Consider the following 12,565-nt stretch of genomic DNA (forward strand, 5'->3'; position numbering starts at 1 on the left):
CATCATGGGTTTTGCATTGGTGGTGCAGCTCTGGTCCTTCAACAATGAAAAGAAAAATAGAATATGAGGAGAAAAATACTGACATGCTTGTTAATTCAAATAGTTGAGTAAGAAGTACACATACTGCCAGCATTTGCATCACACCGGGCAGCCTATTATCGAGAGATCTGACAGTTGTACGATCCCCTATCCAAAGAGGCAAAGATCAGGAAGAGACACATTAGTTGCTTTGCTTTAGTATGTGCAGTGACGACGGTTGAGCATTCCACATGATATACAAGATTGCGCATGTTCCTCAAAAGCAGTATTTTAACTTCAGAGTAAAATGCTGAAAAATAAGCTGGAGCTCTTGCTTTCTAAAACACATACAAACTGCCATCTACACTAAACAATGGGGCTTCATGTATAAACTGGAGCAATAATATTAGGCTGATGGAACCGACATTAGTAGCAAAAAATAATATTGTCTCCTTTAAACAATGGTACTGCCACATGATGCATATCATGGTTCTCTGAGCTTGGATAAATCCAGTTTATGCAATAACATGCCAACTGTAAACTCACTATGATGTACTAACAGTTGGAGGTTTACATTTTATTTTTGTTGTGACTGCAGAAATTAGATGACATCGCTCAAGTGAACATTGTAGAGGATTTTGATAACCGACCTTCCAAAAAGGAAAAAATTTCCGAATCAGGTGTTCTGGAGCCATCACCTATGTCACCAACTATGTCAACATCTTCTCCAGGTTCAGAGTGTTTTGAATCAATTGTGCCGGAATCAGATAATCAGATGAATCATGATACATTATCGTCACCTAGATCGACAATATCTCCTGTTTTTCCATTACATGATGTTAAGGAACCAGATTCACATAAAGAGATCAAAGTTTATGATTATCTCCCACAAGGTATTTGTTTAATTTATTATGTGTGCTTCGTATACAATATATTCTTAAATTATTTGATTTTCTGCAGACTATACATTGACTGACCATGATCTATGTGCTCATATAGCAATAGAATCATCTTTGAGAAAAGAATTGCTGGTTCAGATAGATGGAAGTTCTGTCTTGCAACATCAGTTGATGTGCCTGCTAGGTGAAAAAGAGTGGGTAAATGATGATGTAAGTACCCTTACTCAAACAGGAAAAAGTTTCTAATCAGTAATATCAGTTAGTAATGTATTTTTAAATTCTTAATTATAGGTGATCAATGCATATGTATGTTGTATAAAGGACCAAATACATCTCCAGAATGATAATAAAGTATATTTTGAGAGTCCATTTGTTACCTCACTATTTAAACGAGATGGCACCCTTGGAATACAAGAAGATAGTGCCTTCATGACAGAGACTGTCCTCGAATATATGCAGCATGACATGGTAATATCCATATTCATAATTTACATGTTCTAGGTTTCATACATTTTCATTTACTATTTTCCTAATTATCTTTATTACAGATTAAACTTCCAATAAATGCCAGCAACACACATTGGTATCTAGCTGTTGTGAATACAAAAAAATGTGAAGTTCAAGTACTAGACTCATTATGCTGGAATTCTGACAGAGATGATCTCGCTAATACGGTTAGTTACATCACAATTTTTAATATACTTCGCTGATGTGTATCATTTCTTCTTACCACTATTTTATTTTTAGCTACGAGGAATACAATTTCATTTGGACCTTCTTAAAAGTCAAAATTTGGTAAGCGACGATTGGAAAGACATTGATCTTACTGAATGGAAGATCATAGAACAATTACAAAAGGCAATTCAAAAAGATAGTTCTTCATGTGGTTTATTTATGGTTAAATTTATGGAATATTTCACCGGATGTGCACTATCCTACCCAATTACACAGGTATATATCCTTTTTTGTTTTTTAATAATAAAGGGTATTTGGTTTTCTTTTTAATTTACTAATAATTGTTCGTGTTGCACATGAAATGATTACTTCTTTCAGGTTTAAGTTAGCTAGCATACTATTATGTTGGAAAACAAACACTGCAGCAATGACTACAATCGTTGAAAAAGTGACGATGACACCAAGGGAGATCCTGATGATGTTCAAATATTGGAAAGTTTAGATGATTTTAAAAAAACAAAACAAAAATTACCATTATATGTTGAAAATAAATACAGATCACTAATATCAGTTCTTTCTAATATGACCTTACATGAGTTAACAGCTGGACTCTGTAGCTTCATTAAATCAATCAATTACATCGAGATTTTAGAGTAAGTCATTTTAAATTAGTATTGCAATTGTAAAGTATGTTACTTGTTTTCTTAATGGTTTATTTTCTTACTTTGTATCATGATCAGGAAAGTATGGATCCATAGTTCAAAACCATATCCAATTAGCTTGTCTCTAAAAAAACTACAAGGAATGCTAAAGGATGATTTACCCATGGACCGAGATTGCTTTAATTTGATCCTACGGAAGATTATGTTGGATGACATCGAAACGACACAAAAAAAAGCAATTGATAGCAAAGCATTATCTGGACATGAAATTTTGGGTATGTTTTTATATTCATTATATACTTTTTATATAATGATTTTTTATCATTTTTTAACCAATTATTTTATATATTAGATGACTACTGATTATGGAAGGCACCCAGATTACCGTAAAAAGTTAGATGTGGAGCAACTAGCAAATTCTGTTCGTAGTTGGTCTGGTATCAATGTTTCAACATTTAAATCGGTAAGAGCACTTTTATATACTTTATAGGAAAAAAAATATTGCATCTAATATGTAGCCTATTTCAGATCCATATTCCAGTACAAACCATGGATGAATTCATTCTATTCACATTGGACCAAGATACCAGAACAGTGTACATTTTGGACCCTACTCCTATTAATCCAATGTACCGATACAACCCACTCGCAAAATATATGAAAAAAATTATATGGATTTCCGAACACTTACAAAAAGCAATGTCAAAAGCATGCCCTGGGTCTAGATGGAACGAGGATATTCGCCTATGGCAACATAAAATCCTAGATGATATTCCAGTTTACAACAGGTATTTTTCATAAGATGAATACTAGATACTGATTATTTGTTGATTTGAGTATGTAGAAAATATTAATGAAGTGTATTTATATTCCTATATAAGGGAATTGTCTGGTTATCTTGTTCCCCTATTCATGTCCACATGGGAAGACGAAAGACCACATTTGCCATTTTTAAAGGTAAATATTGCAACCGTATAGATATGTGCTTCTATGATTATTATACATCTGATGCTGATGTCATTCTTTTACAAAAAAAATTGAATAAATAGGATGGATATGAACTCAGAAAACTAATTTTGGGCCAAGTGCTAACATTCAAGGACAATGAATGTGAAGATAACATGCCTGCTGGTGTACTGGAATTCATCAATTGTATTAGGAAAATCCAAAGTAAAACTGGTATGTCAAATAGTATCAATTCATCTCGAAATGTCAAATGACTCAAATATCTAATTCCAATATGCTAACCTTGTTTTCCTACCAATATGCTTCTGTAGGGAGCTCAATCAGTGGAAGGTGATTTGCCAGAGAGATTTCTTGCAGCCAACGGTTAATAGGGAATGAGCAGGGAGACAATGAGCATGTAGAGCTGGATTTTTTTACCTTTGAGAAATTAATACTGGATTTTGGTTTGTACTTAAAATATCACTTATATATATGTAGTAAACTTTTGGAGCTTGCCATGATATACATTTTTTAGGACTGCCAATTATAAGAGATGATGGATTGCTTTCAAATTCGATGTTTGTAGGTTCAGACATGACAATACTGTGGAAATGACAAATAGTACATAATCGTGTACTGTGTCGACCAATAATTATTTTATAGTTTGTTGCTATTGATTTTATTTGGCTTCAAGTGTTGCACAATGGCACGTGGAGTTATATTGACTATTATTGAGCTTAGGGTCGTTCAATCTAGCTTCAACTACATAAAACGATAACCACATAATTTTGAGTTGAGATTGATCCCAAAAAATCTTAGATCAGGATGTTCTAAAAATCAGGAGAGCCAAAGAGCCTGATCCACCACTCTTCGGTTGCCCAAATAGGAAGGCCATGGAAACCCTCTCCATGCTCACCTCTTGGACAATCACATCTTCCAACTCAAGGGTTGTCAAAAAAATGTGGATGAAGCCGTATAAGCTCACGTTCGCGTTTAAGGCAAGCGAGTCACGTCAAAGGGTCGTCAAGCAGACGTGTTTTACGATTTCATGTTGACTTACAGATGTGTTTTACATTTTACTGTTGCTACTATCACAGTATCAAGCAAAGCATTGGAGGTATAGTTGTTTGACTTCAGCCTTGTTAGCTTTGCTTCAATGTATACCAAAGTTTTCGCACAAATCACAATTACAGTTGAATCCAAAACCTAAATAAGCAAAGTGTCAACAATTAGAGTACCATAACTACTAAGTACCATAACAATGATGAGAAAATATGACAAAAAATTCTGAAAAGATCCTGATGAACAAACCTCCCATTTCGTCAGTGTATCGAGGGGATAAATCCTTAGGGTCCTGTTTGTACTGCCCTACTGGGATCAACCATAGGGATTCCATCCAGACCAATCTGCAGTATGAAAAGTAAAATTATCAAATTGGTATAGAAAAGACTTGCTCTTTACATTCTAGAAACCACTAATTTTACATCCACATAAACAATTAATCCTCGACATTTTGAAACCAACGCCGGAATTGAGACTAAACAATCGATGACATTACTTACTAAAGGAAACAACATCGTTTTGCAGAGCTTGGCATTCTCTGATGGAATAAACTAATGCAGTGGCATGCTTTTGTGAGTTGGACGATATCTTGTTACACGGCATTTGGCGATGGCTGAATAAGTGTGTTCCGTGTGGTGGGGTTGATATTTTGAGTGTTTGCATGTATTGGCGTGGCTTATGTCATACTGGTTTATTTAGTTTAACGGTGGTCGTGTGTTTTGGTGATGACCCTTTTGTTGTAGATGGCGATGGCTGGTCTGCAGTCTCTTGTTGTTGGGGACAGGAACTTGACCATCCGTGTGTATGTTTCGCGTTTGTGGCATCACCGTGGAGACGCTGATGACGGTCCTATCAAACACACTGACATGGTCCTTTTGGATGCCCAGGTATATGATTTCTCCAGCCTTGGCGCCTGCATTGGTTGTAATTTTCTTCAGCCTTCTATGCTTGGTAATTATTGCATGTTGTTTCTTGGCAGGTCAACCACATCTATGCTGAGATTGGTGAGAAGCTTGTGCCCAAGTTTATGGGCAAACTAAAGGCAGCATGTGCATATGAAATTTCACAGTTCTTGGTGTTTCTGAACAAATGTTATTTCAAGCCTGTCTATGCGATACACATGATCAGGTTCAATAGGTTCAGTACGGCCGATCCTAATACTGATCCAGAAGCTCAGTTTCCCTTCTGCACCTACTCACTCACTAAACTGTCACGCCTCCCTGCACCTCTCGAGACACCTGAATTCTTCACAGGTGTGTTTCCTACACGATCATTGTCTTCGTTTGTGACCACGATGGCGAAGAGAGTGGTAACACCGATGGGTCGCTTGGAACATGCGAGGATTTATTTTTTTCCCGGTGCAACGCACGGGCATATATGCTAGTAGGTTCCAAAGAATGGTGAAAGGCGCATAGTAGGCAAATGACTGCTAGAAACAACCAAGGAAACAAACAAGCAAGTGATCACTAAGCTCCCGACTTCTCTCAACCCCATGATTTGCTAGCATGTCATGTCCTATCCTAATGTCCATAGCATGGTAGTAAAATCTGTTCCCCTTCCTACATCCTTCGTTCCCTTTCACTTTACAAAATTATATGGTGGTTGCATGAAGTTTTCTCCATGCCATCTTTTATAACATGGATTGGTTAGATGCAGATTGTACAAGGGCCCCAATGAATGTTACTGCAGGCTGCCGCAGGGTCACCGGGCGCATGTGGCCACCATTTTTATCTTCTCTTATAGTGTTTGTTCTTCTACCGATGGATATCTAGTATTGAGAAACTATGGTTATCACTACAAGAGTCACATACGAGGTCATAATAGCTTAGGCTACTTGTACATATTATTTGCATTGCGCTCTACATTGAGCTAAGTTTGGAAGACATAGTGGTGAACCGTCAAACTAGTGTACAAAAACCAATGCCCAGCACATTTAGCATGCCACTAGCAACTCATGTTCGCCTCTTCATGAAGATCATTTTGCCCCCTGAAATTTAGTTGAAGTGCTTCTCGGCATGATACACATAAGTGAGCTTCAAGACACCATAATCAATACTGCCAGCACAATGACTTATTTGTCTAAACTTTGTCTTAACTAATAAAAACACACTTATGTTTGCACCGAAGAGGGTACTCCTAGTTAGTGAGAGGCACAAGCATAGAGAGAGGATTATATTAATTGCAGCCAGATTTCAAGCGATGGGCAGTACAAGCAGTCAACATCTGATTGCTTGTCATAGTAAGATGATTACTTGGATTGGTGATCAAATGACCCCACATAGTCAAAAGGACAGCTCGGTTCATTTGAGTTGTGGCGAATATTGTGTATAAGGTAGGTTATAGTTGGACATGTAGTTGTATTGTGTTTAGATAGGATATGGAGTCGTGTCCAAATAGCCCGGACACTTGTATCCTAGGCCTCTCATATATAGCGGGGTAGACACACGATGTAACCTATGCCAACATAATAGCACCGGAACGCAGGGGAAGCCGACGGCATGTGCTGGCGTCCAGAGCGACCGGGTGCGGTATTGTGACGGTGTCACGGGGAGGAGCACCCGTAGTCAAGCCCCGGGGATGTAGCCATATCGGTGAACCTCGTTAACAAATCTCGGCGTCGTGCTCGTGTGATTGTTTTGGTCCTCGGATGATCGACGGTGGCCTCGGATTTATTCTAACAAGTGATATCATAAGCAAGGTTACGAGGAGGCTGCGGATTGTTGATCTAGAGGAGAACACGTGAAAGTTGTCGATGAGATCTTGCAAGATGCACTATGTGCGATTGGAGATGTGGCTGTGGTTGTCTTGTCGGTGGATCCACGAGGTTGATCCGAGCGGAAGATTTCATGGAAGACAACATGTATCGTGTTTGGAAAAGAGCAATCGGGCAGTGTTCTCGGCGAGATCGGAAAGCAACGGCGGCAGCGAGACGGATCGATTCATGCAGGCAGGCGGTGCACGAGCGTATCACGGCTGAGGCCCAGGCGAAGAGCAGGCTGGTCGGCCCAACTTGGGCTGCTAAAGGGGCTGAAGCGAGAGGCAGATGTGCATGGAGCAGGCTGAGAGTGAATTGATCAGGAGCTATCAGTTCGTTTGCCCAGAGCCGAAGGCATCGTGAGGATTTGTTTGTTGAAAAAAAAGAGGACCGAGTCCTCATGTGACACAGAGGCAAAAGGAATCAAATCGGGTTGAAGAGATCCATTGTCTTGTGCATCCATTAGTACATGGAGCAATCAGGTTCTGTTTGTGTACGTCGGTACTTGGGCATTGCGTGGGAAGCTCGTTATTATTCACAAGGTCAGCTATACGAAGAATAATGACGCCATCGGGCATCGGGTTTGAGGTGGAGAAGTTCAACGAAACTGAAAACCTTGGGTTATGGCAGACATGGGTGAAAGATTTTTGGCACGATAGGGATGCTCGAAGGAGTTGCAGGAAGTCATGTCAGCTAAGATGAAATTATCACGTGATAGATGGAAATTCGCGGAAGACGATTTGGGAGCCTCGACCGTGTCATGTAGCCGGACAAGTTCGGCTGGGTCAGACTAGATAGTCTGACGGATCGACGTGAGTCGGTTGGAACAGAAGACGGTGGGAGGATCGGCGACGACGACGTAGGAGCGTGGTGCTGATGGTGACCGACTTCTGGGCGTGGAAACACGTGTCACAAGCCCGAGGCTTGTGTGGCTTCGACAAGACTATGGCGCGGGGTTGATTCAAGACGGTGCACATGGGAGCTTGAAGTCGACGGGGCGCGTGGGTGGACTGATCATCTACCATGGAGTCATGTTGAAGGTGGATCTGGAGTCTGAAGGACTTCACTCGGTGCTGATTGAGGGGCTATGGCGTAAGTGCACAGAGGGTCGAAGCCTATTCAGCGGGCGGGAAAAAGCGAGTGACATGCAGTTCGGACTGGAGCCCAGTGGTCTGATGGAAGCGTGAAACTCGTCATCGGTCGGTGATGATCGGTGGTACTCTGCAGTGGGGGTTGAGTGGTGTGGTTTCGCGACCCTTGAGACTCGACCGGGACAGCGGAGGCTCGACGTGGTAATAGCGGCGAGGCGTGCGGTACGCACGGGCATGGAGACGGGCCAGGGCTCTGGTGGTCATACATGTGGTGAGACAACTACGAATTTGACTTGGGATGACTACAAGCAATGGTGAAATTCTTTCAAGTTTCAGATAGGCGGTCAAGAAAGGAGCGGTGATGTTGAGTTCAGGTAACTCTTATGTGTGACACCCAATATGTGAGTTTTTCATTTTCACGCAGGTCAGTGATCAGTGTGTGATGCGTTGAACGAAGCTCTGGAAGTTGGGAGCATACACTAGAGTAAAGAGGAACTTAATTTTGCTCGAGTGTTGACAGTGGTCAATAAAAGAAGGGACTGCAAGTTGCAGGTGGAGTCATATGGAGTCTTTGGAGTAGCAGCGGTGCTCATGGGATAAGCTCATGTCCAATGTACATGAAAGTTTGACACCTGGACGAACTCAAGGTGGTGGAGAATATTCGCCAAGGTGGAGTTTTTTAGAGTTGTGTCAAATATTGTGTACAAGGTAGGTTATAGTTGGACTTGTAGTTGTATTATGTTTAGATAGGATATGGTGTTGTGTCCAAGTAGGACACTTGTATCCTAGGCCTCTCATATATAGCGGGGATAGACACACAATGTAACATATGCCAACATAATAGCACCGGAACGCAAGGGAAGCCGGTGGCATGTGCCGGCGTCCAGGACGACCAGGTGCGGTATTGTGACGGTGTCACGGGGAGGAGCGCCCGTAGTCAAGCCCCGGTGATGTAGCCATATCGGTGAACCTCGTTAACAAATCTTAGCGTCGTGCTCGTGTGATTGCTTTGGTCCTCGGATGATCGACGATGGCCTCGGATTTATTCTAACAGAACAGTTAGCAAGTTATGTTTTGTACGATGTAGAAAATTGACCTTTTCTTGCTTTGTGTTTAAAAGATCTGACCACTTGCTAAATTTTGTCATTGCAACAATGCGTGTTAGACAATTGACAACCACCCTATCGACATTCTTTTGCCAATGGGACAAATGTGGCAGTGTCAATAATATTGACTTGGTAACTGGGGGCAACAAGGATTATGCAGGTAGTATGAACCATATGAAAATAATATTATATCGAGGGGCGCGTTTACCAACCGCTCGAGAAACACTCATACCGAGCAAAAAATCTCGAATAATTGGAAAATTTTGAATTCAAACGCTCACACTATAGTTAAATACAGGCCGTCTCTTCTGTACAAACAGAACTGGTCGTGGCCTGACGTGAGTTCGAGTCTGGGCTCACGCTTTTATATTTCTTTTTGAGGATGAAAAGTTAAAAAATATTGCCAAATTGTTGGAGCGACCAGGCACTAAAAAATATTCTACAAGTGAGCAAGTGGCAGCTCGGTTGTATGCCGCTAGGCCAGGGCATGGTACGTGATACTTAAGAGTTAAATACCTATCTATATCGACTTAAAAAATGAATTCAAAATTTGATTATAAATTCCGTCCGCTTTTTTTTTTGAAATTTCGTGGTTACTGTGGTAACCGAAAATTCCGGTGCCCCTCGAGAAAAAAGGTCCCCTTGGGATCCAAAACCTTGGATACAATCAGCTCAACTCAGCACGAGAATATATTTATCAGTCCTAAATCAATGAACTTTGGCAAGTGTGACCGTGCATTCAGGCTAATAAGATTCCTATTGCATTCTTGGGCATAGGTGTTTACTAGTACATGTTTATTTTGAGAGAAAAATGGAATACTTCCTTGTGCTCAGAAGAAACATAATTAACAATCAAACGGTCTATAGAACAACCAACAAGCATCCGGAATTGGTTTTGATGGAGCGAACTTCGACCATTTACTGACCTAGATCTCCATGGCGATGCGTTGAAGGCTAGATGCTGAGAGTGGTGCCCAGCTACAACAGAGCCAGGATAGCCGGCTCTGCTTGCCCCTATGGTAGGTCCACCACTAAATTAATGTGAACCCTAAGTTCCTGAAGTCTCTCAAACTCATGACTCGATAGAATGTCCCTATCCGAATGTCCAACATGGTAACAAACTTTCCGCCGCCCTTCCAACCTCTTCCGTTCTCTTTTTACCTTACAAAATCATGTGGTGGTAGCATCAAGTTTGCTCTATGCCACCTTTTATAACCAGGTTTGGTTGGATGCATACATACAATGTCCTACCAGATAAAAATTAACGATTTTCTACAAATGGCCAAGGCAGAGCACTTTTTTTTAGAAAAGGAGGAGGACCCCCGGCCTCTGCATCTGGGCGATGCATGCAGCCACTTTATTAATTATTCACAAAGACCTTACAAATAAATACAACAGTAAGTCTGAACCCACCGTCTAGGCAACAACTGTCGCTATTCCTATCCAGTTGATGCAGGGATGCTGATAGTCTGGGCCTAATACCAAACAGACCTCGCAGTCAAACTTAACATCTAAGACCTGAGGCCCCAACGAAGCCACTTGTCGGGTTTGGGGCACACACTGGTCCGGCGCACTCTCAGAGGCCGCCGCCGCCAACTGCCACCGCTCCATCTTCAGAGCTGTACTGACGCATCAACCTTGCCCGGTCTAGCTACCGTCGACGCCACCACGGCGCCAAACGACACCACCTCCCTGCACGCGAACTGTTGAGCACATCGCGGTCACCGCTGGTACACCTCAGCACCATGCCGCCAAATATCACCAGCCGACACAGCTTGAAGTCTTTGGAAGATCTATTGACCTAGAAGAAGAGTGTCTGATGTTTGCACCGCAACACACCAAAACAGCCACTGGTACGTCTCTCCTTCATCAGCCTACACAAACAAATATAGTTTATGGCGGTAATGGGAAGCATGATTCAGCTCTCTTTTTTTTTGCGGGAGGTAATGTGATGTTTGCCTGATTCAGCTCTGTCGGTTAGTAATCTGGAGCTCACTAGAGGATAATGAGCAGGTCGTGCGCATGATTACTTTTTTGTAATGAACTTGTAAAGCTACTGATGTGCCTCCTCTCGGGTTGTAACTATGAGGCTGTAATACTTCCTTTGTGTTTAAATGCATTGGTAGTGGTAGGAGAACTCAGACAAGTGAAAGGTAGCACAAGAAAAACAAGTCAAAGGTGTATGATCGAAAGCACTCGTTGACCAGACGTGGATCAAGGGCATCCAAGACAGGCTGATCTGGCATCTTACAAATAGTCAAAGCCAAATGAACCATGTTGTTTGTGCATCGGGGCAATCTGTAACATTATTTGATTCTACTGGTTTAAACTTTTAACACTGAACACAGATAGTTCTAGCTAATTGCAGGTATTCTAACAAAATCTAGGTCAAGGGTCTTTTCAGCGCCTTGGGTTTCATCGGACGTGCCACACATGCATGTGAAAGCAACATCAAAGGCTTGCGACGCAGCACATCAGATAACATAAGTGAGGCAATGTGGCAAAAAGAGAGAGCCAAGGACCATAACAAAGCAGCTCAGAATACATGTACTAGATACATCTACCCGGGTTGAAGAGAGAGAAAAACCCATTGAACATGAAATTACCTAGCAACTTATCCCTACATACCCGATGTCTCTCAAGCCCACGAATTAAGTTGCTAACATTTTTTCTCCCATCCAAGGTTAGCTCGGAAGCGTCCCAATCAACTTCTCATCTATATTTCTTCCATCCACTCTTGCGCTTCACAGAAACTATTATATGTCATGGTTTGCTCTATGCTACTCGACCTCTTATTCATGGCTCGGCTGGATACATTTTTTTAACCACGCGTTCTCTCACTAAATGAAGGCTATTGATTATCTATCATGTCCACAGGCAAAGAGCATGTGGTTACGATTGAGGATCATTTTCCTTTACTCCTATAGGAGAAGTTCTCATGCTCAGTATTTATGGAACTTTAGTGCCGAGCAACTACAGTAATCACCACATGGGCCATAGCCCTAGCTTAGGTTTCTACTTCGTACTAATTGCATCACAAACAGAATACCCTACACAAGATCTATCATAATAATTTGTAAAGATATAGTGGGAATTATAAACACGTTGTTTGAAGCATTCGACTTACTAGTAATCATAGAAAAGGGGTACACTAACTGTCAAGCTTTCGCAGAAACCTATATCATCTCAGCATTTGCATGGCTACAACTAGGGTGGGATACTTATACCTAGCCCATACTATTTTCTCAGAAATTATTGTGCACATTAGAGTGCGTCTAAAACAATTTGAAGACCTCAAACGCCTGAGTCCTGACTAGGTATTCAGTTCACACAAAAATCATAGTGTAGACTT

General features: G+C 41.3%; 1 long non-coding RNA gene across 1 annotated transcript; it reads left to right on the plus strand.

The window, feature by feature from the left end:
- Positions 1 to 1,118: 1,118 nt before the first annotated feature.
- On the plus strand, positions 1,119 to 3,771 carry LOC109775510 (uncharacterized). Its single transcript, XR_012188803.1, has 6 exons — positions 1,119 to 1,385; positions 1,466 to 1,591; positions 1,665 to 3,042; positions 3,136 to 3,211; positions 3,304 to 3,433; positions 3,532 to 3,771. It is a non-coding gene; the product is annotated as an uncharacterized lncRNA (long non-coding RNA).
- The last annotated feature ends 8,794 nt before the right edge of the window (positions 3,772 to 12,565 follow it).

Source organism: Aegilops tauschii, chromosome 7 (assembly GCF_002575655.3).
Source record: "Aegilops tauschii subsp. strangulata cultivar AL8/78 chromosome 7, Aet v6.0, whole genome shotgun sequence".
In the NCBI taxonomy this organism is placed as follows: Eukaryota; Viridiplantae; Streptophyta; class Magnoliopsida; order Poales; family Poaceae; genus Aegilops; species Aegilops tauschii.